Source organism: Sprattus sprattus, assembly GCF_963457725.1.
Source record: "Sprattus sprattus genome assembly, chromosome: 8".
NCBI classification, from domain to species: Eukaryota; Metazoa; Chordata; class Actinopteri; order Clupeiformes; family Clupeidae; genus Sprattus; species Sprattus sprattus.
The window spans coordinates 32,053,769-32,066,709 of record NC_137927.1 but is presented as its reverse complement, the minus strand read 5'-3'; the positions used below and the strand labels follow the sequence as shown (position 1 = coordinate 32,066,709).

General features: G+C 40.6%; 1 long non-coding RNA gene across 1 annotated transcript; it reads left to right on the top strand.

Annotated features, from left to right (window-relative positions):
• Nucleotides 1-9,202: 9,202 nt before the first annotated feature.
• On the top strand, nt 9,203-12,146 carry LOC308369042. The gene is made up of 5 exons (XR_013968742.1): nt 9,203-9,464; nt 9,626-10,259; nt 10,560-10,650; nt 11,751-11,878; nt 11,994-12,146. It is a non-coding gene; the product is annotated as an uncharacterized lncRNA (long non-coding RNA).
• The last annotated feature ends 795 nt before the right edge of the window (nt 12,147-12,941 follow it).

Here is a 12,941-nt window from a genome sequence, read left to right as displayed (position 1 = left end):
CTGGCTATGTAACCGCATTCATTCTAATATTGTTGCAGAGATGTTTCCTTTTACCAAGATAGCAATTTCAACAATTCACTTAGCTCAGTAAGTCAGTATAACGAAACTCTGAGATACCCTCATATGTCTAAACGTCAGTGGAGCCAAAATATAATGGTTGAGCTTGGTTGCTTGCTAAAATATATTGGAAGAAGGCCCCACTACACTGATTGAGTAGATGTAAATACATGTTAATTCATAGGCACTTGTTCTCTCTGTCACAGAGCAAGCACACTCTCGCAGTTCGTTCACGAAACGCATTCTAGTTAGTGTGCTTGCCCGAAGGGAAGCACAGTATTGTTATCGTCAAGTTTTCTTTATTTATTTATTTATTTATTCTCCCCGTTTTTCTTGCAGCTAACTCCTCCTCGCCCGTTTGAGCTAGAGACGCCATTCAAACACCAAAATGTCCGGCCCGATCCGGTGCAGGTTGCTATGACTTTTCGTGGCGATACTCTTTGCCACTCCTTTTTTATCCCTCTTTTTCATCCCCTTTTTCTCTCATTGACTAACATGGGGAAGGTTGAGCCATTGTGACGTCACGCACTCTAGCCAACTGACATTAGATCAGTTGACATAGGAGAAGCTCTCTTAAATGCCAGAAGTGGTTAGATAGAGAGTGCAAAATATTAAAACGAATGTAGTGGCAACAGTTTCAGGTACAGTTTATACACCCGCTCTAACAGTGTTAACCAGTATGTGAGTAACGTGGGTTTTATTAAGGCATAGCGTGTGTAATGTGTAGCTATTTCATTCCGTTTGTTAACCTTTCCGGCTGTCTGTATACCAGCAGCAGAGCGGAGCATTTCACTCCCCTGCAATCTCGGAATGAAATAGCTACACAATACACACGCTATGCTTTAATAAAATTCACGTTTTACGAGACACCAACAGAGGCACAACCGACAAGTCTTACCATTGAAGATCTTTGACGTTCGGTCTGAAACTTCATCCAGCCATCCAGGTTAATCCAAGTTGTTATGGAGAACGACAGTTGCATCAATCATATTTCATTAAAACTTCACACTTCTTACATTGGACATATCCACCAGCCTAATTAGAATCTGCATTGTCTATTGAGCAGACAATTCTCCATACAGTAGATTTCCCTTCGTTTAGTATCATTTTAAACTTTCCAGATGACTGTATTGCCCTCGCTCGTCAAGTGATACGTGTCCAGAAACAAGGCTCCTTTGACTGGATAGCCAGAGCTAGCATAACTGCCATTGAAATCCAATGGTAATGCTACCTAGCTAGGTATGCTAATTGTCGGTATCCATCGTTAACTCGCTAATCGTTAACCATCATGTCACTGGCTTTAATTTAAGAATGGCATGTTAGTAGTACATTTAGTAGTACATTTAATATCAGTACACTTGATTCATTACTGCTGATGTGTTACTTATATATGTTACTTATTAGCAGCTAGCTACCTAGCTAGCCACTGTGTTCCGATGTGTTTTCAGTTAGCGTTAGTGGCAAGCTAGCTGCTGTAAAAGTTGAGTTGAGCTTCAGTTAAGACGCTGCGTACCGTACTTCATCATCACATTCGATTATTTATTACAAACAAATTCGAATTCAGCTGTAGGCATGAGACCTGTATCTTGGAGACTAATTGCATCCACAATGTAAGTACTGCAAGCTAGACTACTATGCAGTTGACACAACACAGGAGGTCCCTGGGCCTGAGAAGGGAAGGGAATGAGTTTAATGTGGCTATAATATGGAATTTTAAATGTGCCTAAAACTAGACTAAATTGTAATGAGTTTTCGAAAACTAGACTGAAACTAAGAAGGATAACTATGACTAAATGTGACTAAAACTAATATGCATTTTTGTCTTAAGACTGAATCTAAAAATAGCTGCCAAAATGAACACTGAGATAGGGGACCCCTTAATCTGCAATTCATGGTTGCTAGCTCTAATCAGATGTACTACCTAGGCTTATAAGAGAAGACTAACTTTGTATGGCAACGAACACCAATAACTAGAACTAATTTGACAGACTATAAACCAATGTGATACACGTGCTCTCTTTCTATACAGTAAAAGTGTTGCTTACGTTTGATACTACACCTACAGACTAACTCTAACTGCATTAAGTCTAACATATAGGCCTATCTTACAATAAACTTTAAGTAAAGCTGGCTATGTAACCGCATTCATTCTAATATTGTTGCAGAGATGTTTCCTTTTACCAAGATAGCAATTTCAACAATTCACTTAGCTCAGTAAGTCAGTATAACGAAACTCTGAGATACCCTCATATGTCTAAACGTCAGTGGAGCCAAAATATAATGGTTGAGCTTGGTTGCTTGCTAAAATATATTGGAAGAAGGCCCCACTACACTGATTGAGTAGATGTAAATACATGTTAATTCATAGGCACTTGTTCTCTCTGTCACAGAGCAAGCACACTCTCGCAGTTCGTTCACGAAACGCATTCTAGTTAGTGTGCTTGCCCGAAGGGAAGCACAGTATTGTTATCGTCAAGTTTTCTTTATTTATTTATTTATTCTCCCCGTTTTTCTTGCAGCTAACTCCTCCTCGCCCGTTTGAGCTAGAGACGCCATTCAAACACCAAAATGTCCGGCCCGATCCGGTGCAGGTTGCTATGACTTTTCGTGGTGATACTCTTTGCCACTCCTTTTTTATCCCTCTTTTTCATCCCCTTTTTCTCTCATTGACTAACATGGGGAAGGTTGAGCCATTGTGACGTCACGCACTCTAGCCAACTGACATTAGATCAGTTGACATAGGAGAAGCTCTCTTAAATGCCAGAAGTGGTTAGATAGAGAGTGCAAAATATTAAAACGAATGTAGTGGCAACAGTTTCAGGTACAGTTTATACACCCGCTCTAACAGTGTTAACCAGTATGTGAGTAACGTGGGTTTTATTAAGGCATAGCGTGTGTAATGTGTAGCTATTTCATTCCGTTTGTTAACCTTTCCGGCTGTCTGTATACCAGCAGCAGAGCGGAGCATTTCACTCCCCTGCAATCTCGGAATGAAATAGCTACACAATACACACGCTATGCTTTAATAAAATTCACGTTTTACGAGACACCAACAGAGGCACAACCGACAAGTCTTACCATTGAAGATCTTTGACGTTCGGTCTGAAACTTCATCCAGCCATCCAGGTTAATCCAAGTTGTTATGGAGAACGACAGTTGCATCAATCATATTTCATTAAAACTTCACACTTCTTACATTGGACATATCCACCAGCCTAATTAGAATCTGCATTGTCTACTGAGCAGAAAATTCTCCATACAGTAGATTTCCCTTCGTTTAGTATCATTTTAAACTTTCCAGATGACTGTATTGCCCTCGCTCGTCAAGTGATACGTGTCCAGAAACAAGGCTCCTTTGACTGGATAGCCAGAGCTAGCATAACTGCCATTGAAATCCAATGGTAATGCTACCTAGCTAGGTATGCTAATTGTCGGTATCCATCGTTAACTCGTTTATCGTTAACCATCATGTCACTGGCTTTAATTTAAGAATGGCATGTTAGTAGTACATTTAGTAGTACATTTAATATCAGTACACTTGATTCATTACTGCTGATGTGTTACTTATATATGTTACTTATTAGCAGCTAGCTACCTAGCTAGCCACTGTGTTCCGATGTGTTTTCAGTTAGCGGCAAGCTAGCTACTGTAATAGTTGAGTTGAGCTTCAGTTAAGACGCTGCGTACCGTACTTCATCATCACATTCGATTATTTATTACAAACAAATTCGAATTCAGCTGTAGGCATGAGATCTGTATCTTGGAGACTAATTGCATCCACAATGTAAGTACTGCAAGCTACACTACTATGCAGTTGACACAACACAGGAGGTCCCTGGGCCTGAGAAGGGAAGGGAATGAGTTTAATGTGGCTATAATATGGAATTTTAAATGTGCCTAAAACTAGACTAAATTGTAATGAGTTTTCGAAAACTAGACTGAAACTAAGAAGGATAACTATGACTAAATGTGACTAAAACTAATATGCATTTTTGTCTTAAGACTGAATCTAAAAATAGCTGCCAAAATGAACACTGAGATAGGGGACCCCTTAATCTGCAATTCATGGTTGCTAGCTCTAATCAGATGTACTACCTAGGCTTATAAGAGAAGACTAACTTTGTATGGCAACGAACACCAATAACTAGAACTAATTTGACAGACTATAAACCAATGTGATACACGTGCTCTCTATCTATACAGTAAAAGTGTTGCTTACGTTTGATACTACACCTACAGACTAACTCTAACTGCATTAAGTCTAACATATAGGCCTATCTTACAATAAACTTTAAGTAAAGCTGGCTATGTAACCGCATTCATTCTAATATTGTTGCAGAGATGTTTCCTTTTACCAAGATAGCAATTTCAACAATTCACTTAGCTCAGTAAGTCAGTATAACGAAACTCTGAGATACCCTCATATACGTCAGTGGAGCCAAAATATAATGGTTGAGCTTGGTTGCTTGCTAAAATATATTGGAAGAAGGCCCCACTACACTGATTGAGTAGATGTAAATACATGTTAATTCATAGGCACTTGTTCTCTCTGTCACAGAGCAAGCACACTCTCGCAGTTCGTTCACGAAACGCATTCTAGTTCACACACTTATCTACAAGTCCGAAATTCAGTTTTACCGAGTGTTTGTTTATACAATTCAGACCATTAAGAATAGCTGGAACTGGAGGTTAATATGCATCTCTCCGAATCACGTAATGAATATTACATTACCGGCTGGCAGGAGCAGACCATCATTTTCACCGCCATTCACCCCATCCCTCTTTTTCTACATGATTGGCAACCTAATCAACCTCGGCGAGAGGCTCTGAACAGATGCCAGATGTGGGCCGGGTGAGGGCCAGGTGAGGGCCGGATCTATTTCATTTGCTTTCTGACACCCTGCTACATCTGGAGAGAAAGAGAGGTGAGCAAAGTGGAAAAGAGAGTGAGAAAAAAAGAGAGAAACTGAGTGATAGACAGCAGACAGCAAGAGAGCGGAAGTGAGAAAAAGAGAGACAGAGAGGAACAGGGAGAGAAAGAAAGAGAGGAACAGGGAGAGAAAGAAAGAGAGAGGAACAGGGAGAGAAAGAGAGACAGATAAAAAAAGAAGATGAGTGAATGTGAGCAGACAGCTTTGTTAACTTGTGGGCTCTGAGCGCGCCTGGCAATGGGGGGAGTGGGGCGAGGGGGGGGGGGGGGGGGTGACCCTGTGATGGCGTGGCCGAGGCCGAGACGCCACCGCTGCTGTGCTGACACGTGAACGCGCCCTGGCATGGAAGAGGGCGTGAACTCTGACCCCTGACCCCTGACCTCCTCCGCAGGCCGGACGGAAACAAGAAAGAAGAAAAGATACACTGAGGTTTGGCTTACACACACACACACACACACACACACACACACAAACATACATACACACACACAAACATACATACACACACACATACACACACACACACACACACACACTGAGGTTTGGCTTACACACACAAACATACATACACACACACATACACACACACACACACACACACACACACTGAGGTTTGGCTTACTTGGGTTTGGGTTACTCACAAGGACACACGTGGATAGAAAAACTTGCCCAGGTCCTGATGGACACACACACACACACACACACAAACACACACAAACACACACACACACACACACACACACACAAACATACATACACACACACACACACACACACACACACACACACACACACACACACACACATATATATACACACCACATATGCATACACACACACACCCACTCACAAATACATACACACCACGTATTCATACACACACACTAAAACACACACACAGACACACACACACACACATACATACACACCACATATGCATACACACATGTACAGAGAACATGCACACACACCACACACATATGCATGAACACACAAAGACACTGAACTGTGAACAATCCTAACACATTGAGACATTGCCTGTTCCTCATTCCTCTCTCTCTCTCTCCCTCTTTCTCTACCTCTTTCTCTCTCTTTCTCTATCCTTCTCTCCTCTCCTTCTTTGTCTCGCACTTCAGCTTTGTCTCTTCCCTAGTTGTATCAACTTAGCTTTCAAGAAGCATCACTCAAATGTTTCCGCCATGGCAGTCGTGACCTCTCCTCGCCCGGCCAGACACAGTCTGGGTGAGAGCGCCGTGCCTGCCTTCAATAACCGAGGCATTCAACCTCCGGGGAGAGCTTGACTTGAACTGCCTGAAACCCAAACAAAAAGCCCAGCTCCATATGCAGAGTTATCACACACACACACACACACACACACACACACACACACACACACATACACACACACACACACACACAACAAAAAGCCCAGATCCATATGCAGAGTTATCGCTGACGAGAGGAGGTTGCGGAAAATCCCTGTCGTCCTCGCTTCCAAGGCACTGGTGGTTTCCTGCACCAGTAAATGAGCTAGTCTGGCTAAGAATAGAGCGGTGAGGTAAGGCATGATTTAAGGCTTGGGACTGGGACCCAAAGCCCTGCTTCATTACAAGGAGGGCAGGATGACTCTGGACTCCCGGCCACATTCTGATGATTCCCGCCGGGGATGAGGAGAGCCAACTGAGGAAAGTCACGCTGGAACGGTTTGCACTGTGATCATGGACATTTATTTATTTAGAATGCCTGCTCCTTGTGTCGCTGTTTGTGCCGCTTTTGGTACTTACTTCCTGGTTTTGTCATTCTTGGTTCCCACCTGTTTCATGTTATGTTGTTTATTGGCCTGTCCCTTGTGTGGTTCAACCAGTCATCTGTTCGCCATGTTTAGTTTCCCTGTGTGTGTAAGCCCTCGTGTTGCTTCAGTTCCTGGTGTCTCGTTGTTCGTGTTTGGATTCACTGCGCTGATCGACTGAACATTTTCTGATTGGATCCTGCGTTGTAAGGAAAGACGAAGCAGGGTGTCGGAAAGCAACTGCCAATGAAAGAGATCTGGCCCTCACCTGGCCCTGACCTGGCCCTCACCTGACCCTCACCTGACCCTCACCTGGCCCTCACCTGACCCTCACCAGGCCCTCACCAGGCCCTCACCTGACCCTCACCTGACCCTCACCTGGCCCTCACCTTCACTGCGCTGATCGACTGAACCTTTTCTGATTGGACCCTGCGTTGTAAGTAAAGACGAAACTGTGCCTACATGTCATTCATATTCTCTATTTCTGCCGTTGTGACACAACCGATGCCACCCAAAAACTCAATGTTCAAATGCACTTGTGCTCCACCACATATTTCAGGTCTTGTGACGTGACTGGATGTTTATTGTAAGTGAGTGAGTGAATGAGTAAGTCAGTGAGTGAGTGAGTGAGAGAGAGAGTGAGTGAAAGAGTGAGTGACTGAGTGACTGAGTGAGTGAACTACACTGTAAAAAAAAAATGTAATAAAACAGAATTTTACTGTTTTTTTTTACAGTTTTTTTCTGTATTTTTAAAATACCATTCATTTTACAAAAAGAAACTGTGATATTACATGACAAATGTAAAATAACATGAAATCACTGTAAATGTAAAAACACAGAATATTTCTGTTGTTTTACACAGAAAAAACCCATTAGAAATACGTATATTTACTGTTGTAACACGGGTAGATGAAATCAAGCATTCTGATTGGTTGAGAGTGAGTCACTCAAAAATATCGAAACTGAACAAAGATGGCGGCGTGTAGCCTGTTAGTGGGAAATATTTGATGTGAATTAAGCTATCTACACGACTTTTTATACGTCTACATTGACTCGGTTAGTTGTTTATGTGCAACACGGATGGTGCACAGTATTGGTGGTTTTAACTAAGGCTCTCAAATATTATTTTAGGTTGCTGATTTCGCGTAGACCAAAACCCCATTAAGAACCATAGTAGCTTAAGCTAGCTAGCCTCTCTGCTAAAAGTATACCGTTAGCATACAGATTATGCTCTCATACATAGACATATACATGTGTTATGTCTATGCTCTCATACGCCTCCCGCATTGAGGCCGATGTAGGGTCTGCGCGCGCCCAAATAGAACATTCTTGCACTGGTTACCACGGAGTTTCAACACTGACAAGACACACGACAGCAGAAGACTAAAGGTAAATGTCTTTGTACTTTAATTGAGTTCTCAAAAATAAAAAGCTTAATACCCTGGCATTGTATTTGACGATGAAAGGCTCATTGTGTATAGGTTGTCGTGCTGTCATGTTGGTGTGCTGAATGGGGGCCGTAATGTGAGTGTAGCCAACACCATATGAGGCTCTGGCTAACTTTGACTAGCTAGCTTGCACTAACAACCTTCAGTTTGTAGTCGTTAGGTAATGTAAGCCATAGTAGCTAGCTAAGGTAACATGTACAGTTCAAGTTAGCTAGCTAGCCAACCTGGATAATTTAATCTGTAAAATTGGTTGGCATTTTGTATTTGCTATTGAAAACATGCAGAGTGAGAGAAAGTAAAAACCTGGCTAGTAACATATTGCGTTTTCTAATGACGAAGGCTCTTTTAAGCACATATCATAGATACTCTTTTGCCATAGCTTTAAGGCTAGCTATTTAGCATATCGTGTTGGCTAGTTTGCTCCATTTTATATTATAACCATAGAGCAGGGGCAACGCCAGTGGTGTAAATCAGTTTTCCCCAAACCCTTTTCTCTCGAAGCACAATCTATGTATTCTATGGGGAAAAAAGTCTCACGGCACACCAGCATTACATGTTATTGTGTTGTTTGGTTGTGAAATGCCTTTTAAGTTTAGTTTGTTCGAGTTCCCCCCCACAAACAAGGCACAATGGAATCAGGAGCAATCTCCTGTGAACTTGAATGCATAGCTTGAGTATTGGTCATTGTATTGTCTGTTCCTGACCTGTTACATTTTCTTTTTCTGTTCAATTCTACAACAGAGTAACCGGCCTTGAACGGTTCAAATAAAACACAGTTCGGTAAGATTTAATTACTCAAATACGGCACTATCTATCAATCTAATTTTGCTACATGGTTTGATAAGCTAGCAAAACAATGGCAATGGTAGAAGTGGCTGTCTGTTTTTTTTTTTTGTTTTTTTTACTGTAGTGAATAATGACTAAAACCTTGTTTTTCTTCTCTTTATCAGCAAATGGAGGCTAGCTTTAAAAAAAATACTGGCATCTATCTACCTAGATGGCAGAGAGATCTGCAAGATAGTTTACCACCTGCGAAGGAATTACTTGATGAATGAAAATCTCAAGATGGCCTACCTTCTGAAGTGTATATATAGATTGATTTCTCATGTATAATGCCGACTTCAATGAGTTTATTGATACAGATCGTAACACAGACATCAACGAACTTGATACATTTCAGTTGTTTTTTTCTGGTCGGGTTCTGAGCTAGCGGATGCAGAAATTCAACTGATATGTCCGGTAAGTCTGTAAGATAAGAAAACTTTGGTTGAATAGTTGTTGCTAATTTTTTAAGTAATTGTGCAGTCCTGTTGAAAATATGTGTTTTAAATGTTTGTTTAGGGATTTTAAACTGCACCAATGGCTCATACATTTTTGTATTGGTTTGTGTTTTTCTCCAGCCTCCTCCCCTGCCAAGACAGACACATTTTCTACCTTCCCATGACAGGCTGGACGACAGTGGATTGGAGTACTCAAAGTACTAATTCAATCAAAAGCTCCAAACATACTCACAGAATATGAGAAATCTGGTACCATATGCACAAAAAACAGGGTGCTACTTGTGAGGGTTGCTGTCAGCAATCTTGAGGAGAGATGAGGATTGTAAGTTGACGACACTGTCAAAGTGTGAGATTCAAAAGTATTGACAGTGGAGTGGAAGTTGTTCTTATATATCTCATACTTAAAATTAATATTTTAGTCAATACATGTGAAGTGTGAGTATAACTGATGGCAATACATGTTTCTAATTGAAGAGTTCAGGTGCAAAAACTTAAAAATTTAGGTATGATATAAAGGGAAATATTCTCAGTGCCTACTATACGATAATCATGCCAGCTGTGTTTTTTCCAATTTACCACAAAAAAGGTCAGGTGGACTTCTGAACTCTTCAATGTGTGTTTAGAAATGGTTTGGTTGATGCTGTCTGTTATTTTCAGTTACCCATCCAGTGATGACAAGGTGCGTCTTGACAAGAATGTTGTCACCACGTTTCCTAAATTGAGTGTCAAAATCCAGGAACACAATGAGGGATATGTAAGTGTTACCTTCCCACCCCACATTTTACTGATGTACCAAATGTTTATTGTTTCAGAAATAAGGGCCATTGTATTTTTGGTATTATTGACTGATGCCTCATGTCCACTCTCTACCTTCAACCCATGAAGGAACACTTACCCCCCCCCCCCCCCCCCCCCCCCCCCCCCAATATCTCAGTAAATATAGCCTGTAAATTCAAATGAATAAATTGGATGGAATATTTATCTTTGTACATCTTAGTTTGACTTCGATAGCCAGTTTGAGGGGAAAGCTGATCTTTTCCTTCGCAAATGGCAGATGAACATCATCCCTAAGCTAATGAAGGTTGCTGCGTTGGAGTTGTCTGAGGATCTGGAAAATCCTTCAACCACCAGGAACAACAGTGATGGTATGTTGGTTCGCATTCAGAAAGATAGGGGGGAAATGCACTTATAACTTTCATGTTGTAACAGTAGCCAGTAATACTGATTACTGAATACTGACCAGTGAATGGACCTTCCAGACACAGGTGTCGTTATACTACAATCACTTGAGACACATTCACTGCACACTGACCCCCATATCACTAATTGTGAGACTTCTAGCACCAATTGGCTGGACCTCTGTTGAATTAGGTCAGTCTATATAAAGGGGGTGATAAAGGGGGTGAATACTTATGCAAGCACTTATTTTCATTACATATTTGTATTTAATTTACATAACTGTGTAGAAATATATTTTCACTTTGACATTAAAGAGAGCTATTTTGTGATTTTTTTTGTCCAAAAAGCAAACTTATATTGACCATGACTGATTTATAAAAGCCATAAAAGGGTAAAACATCCAAGGGGGTGAATACTTACGCAAGGTACTGTAAGAGACTGGAGGCAAACGGTACATCTGCCTCAATGAGGGGGGCGTTATACTTATTAGCAGCGAGGCTAGCTAACTTCTATGTCATCACTGTCAGAACTCGGCTCTTCTGCTGGCTCGTCTTCCAGATACGGCTCAATGCTCACAATCACCTTTACAAACTGATCCGGATCGAAGTCTTCCTCAATCTCATCTCTGCTTGAGTCTGTTGCAGAAAATTGCTCAAAATTGCTGAATTCTTCAACCTCCATCGCTAGTTGTGTGGCGTGGGAACGAATGAGGTCTACTGCCAGGTGACCCTGTGATGTCAGTGGTGGTAGACTTCATTCGTTCCCACACCACACAGCTATCGATGGAGGGTGAAGAATTCAGCAATTTTGAGCAATTTTCTGCCACAGACTTCAGGTTTCAGGTAAGCCGGCACTGCTTGCCGAAGAGCGTCGCGAAAACCACACTTTGAAATCGTGTACAAACCTAATTTTTCAATCATCGGGTTTACACATGACTTCAAAGTACTATGTTTTATGTATAGTCTTGATAATTATATGCCGTTTACCTTTTTTTTTTAGGTGTCATATGCACTTTAACCTTGTGTAATGGTAGATATCTAATTTGGATTCTAATATTTTCATGTAGACATGCTTTGCTTCAAAGCACTTCAGATGCTCATACACCTTCTTCCACCAATGCCATCAGGACGAGGGGCTGGATGGAGTCGCTGCAGTGTTAAATCAGCCATTTCCTACCTCATGGACTTTGTGCAAGTATGTTTGTGTCTTATGACTTATTGGTTGCATCACTGAACCTCCTGATGTTGTGTTGTGGTCTCCTCCCCATGCTGGTTTAATAATGTAGTAATTCAAACGTTTTGTGTTACAGCCTAGAACGAGCATTTCATCATTGCTTGAGAATCCTGATTCATCGAGAGGCCACCAGCCTAGCATTGTGTGCATTGGACACCCAAGCGGAGCTGCCCAGCAGTAGCTGATCGTCGCAAGAAGTGACAAGATTGCTATGCCACTTGGAGATGAAGGGCTGATGTATTGGGCCTTATTGAAAAAAAAACCATTTACATTTGCAGTCGAGTTGGAAATTATATTAGAAGATATCAAGAGTCTGTGGATTTTTGTTTAGTTTTTTTTTTTTACTTTTTTTCTTTCATTTCCAATTCAGTTGAATTTGTTTTTGTTTGTTTCAGAACCAGTTGCTGTATGGTTACCTGTTAGTTTTTTTTTATATATATACAGAATAAAAATACAGAGAATGGGAAATTGTAGTTGTTCTCAGCTTAGTCTTGTTCAAACACAATTCATTTAAGCCCCTTTTCCGACTGGCCAAAAACTGGTTTAAACCATTTAAAATTAAAATAATTATTGTGTTATTAGGTGAGTATAGTTTTTTTAAGTTGAAAGTGCTTTAAATATTCATTTTTTTTAACTAGTTTTTAAAGATTAATCAAATTATTGTTGTATACTATTATATTACATCTCATAAAAAATTATATACAGGATTTTTAAACAAATAATGCCATTAAAACCAACTAATAACAGCACATTTCTGTAAATGTAAGCATTATTACCCGTATAACAATGTTAATCTACCATCTTCATGGGTAATTTAATTTAACAGCACATTTCTGTAATTATGAGACCAATAAATGGATTTAGTGTGTGAACAAGTGATAGAGAGAGGCATATTCTCAAAGGCTGAAAGATCAGGTAAGTGACTATACACTAAAAATTATAATAAACGGTAATTTTCTGGCAGCTGGGGCGCCAGAAAAAATACCGTAAAATAACATTAAATTACAACATTTTCACATTTTAA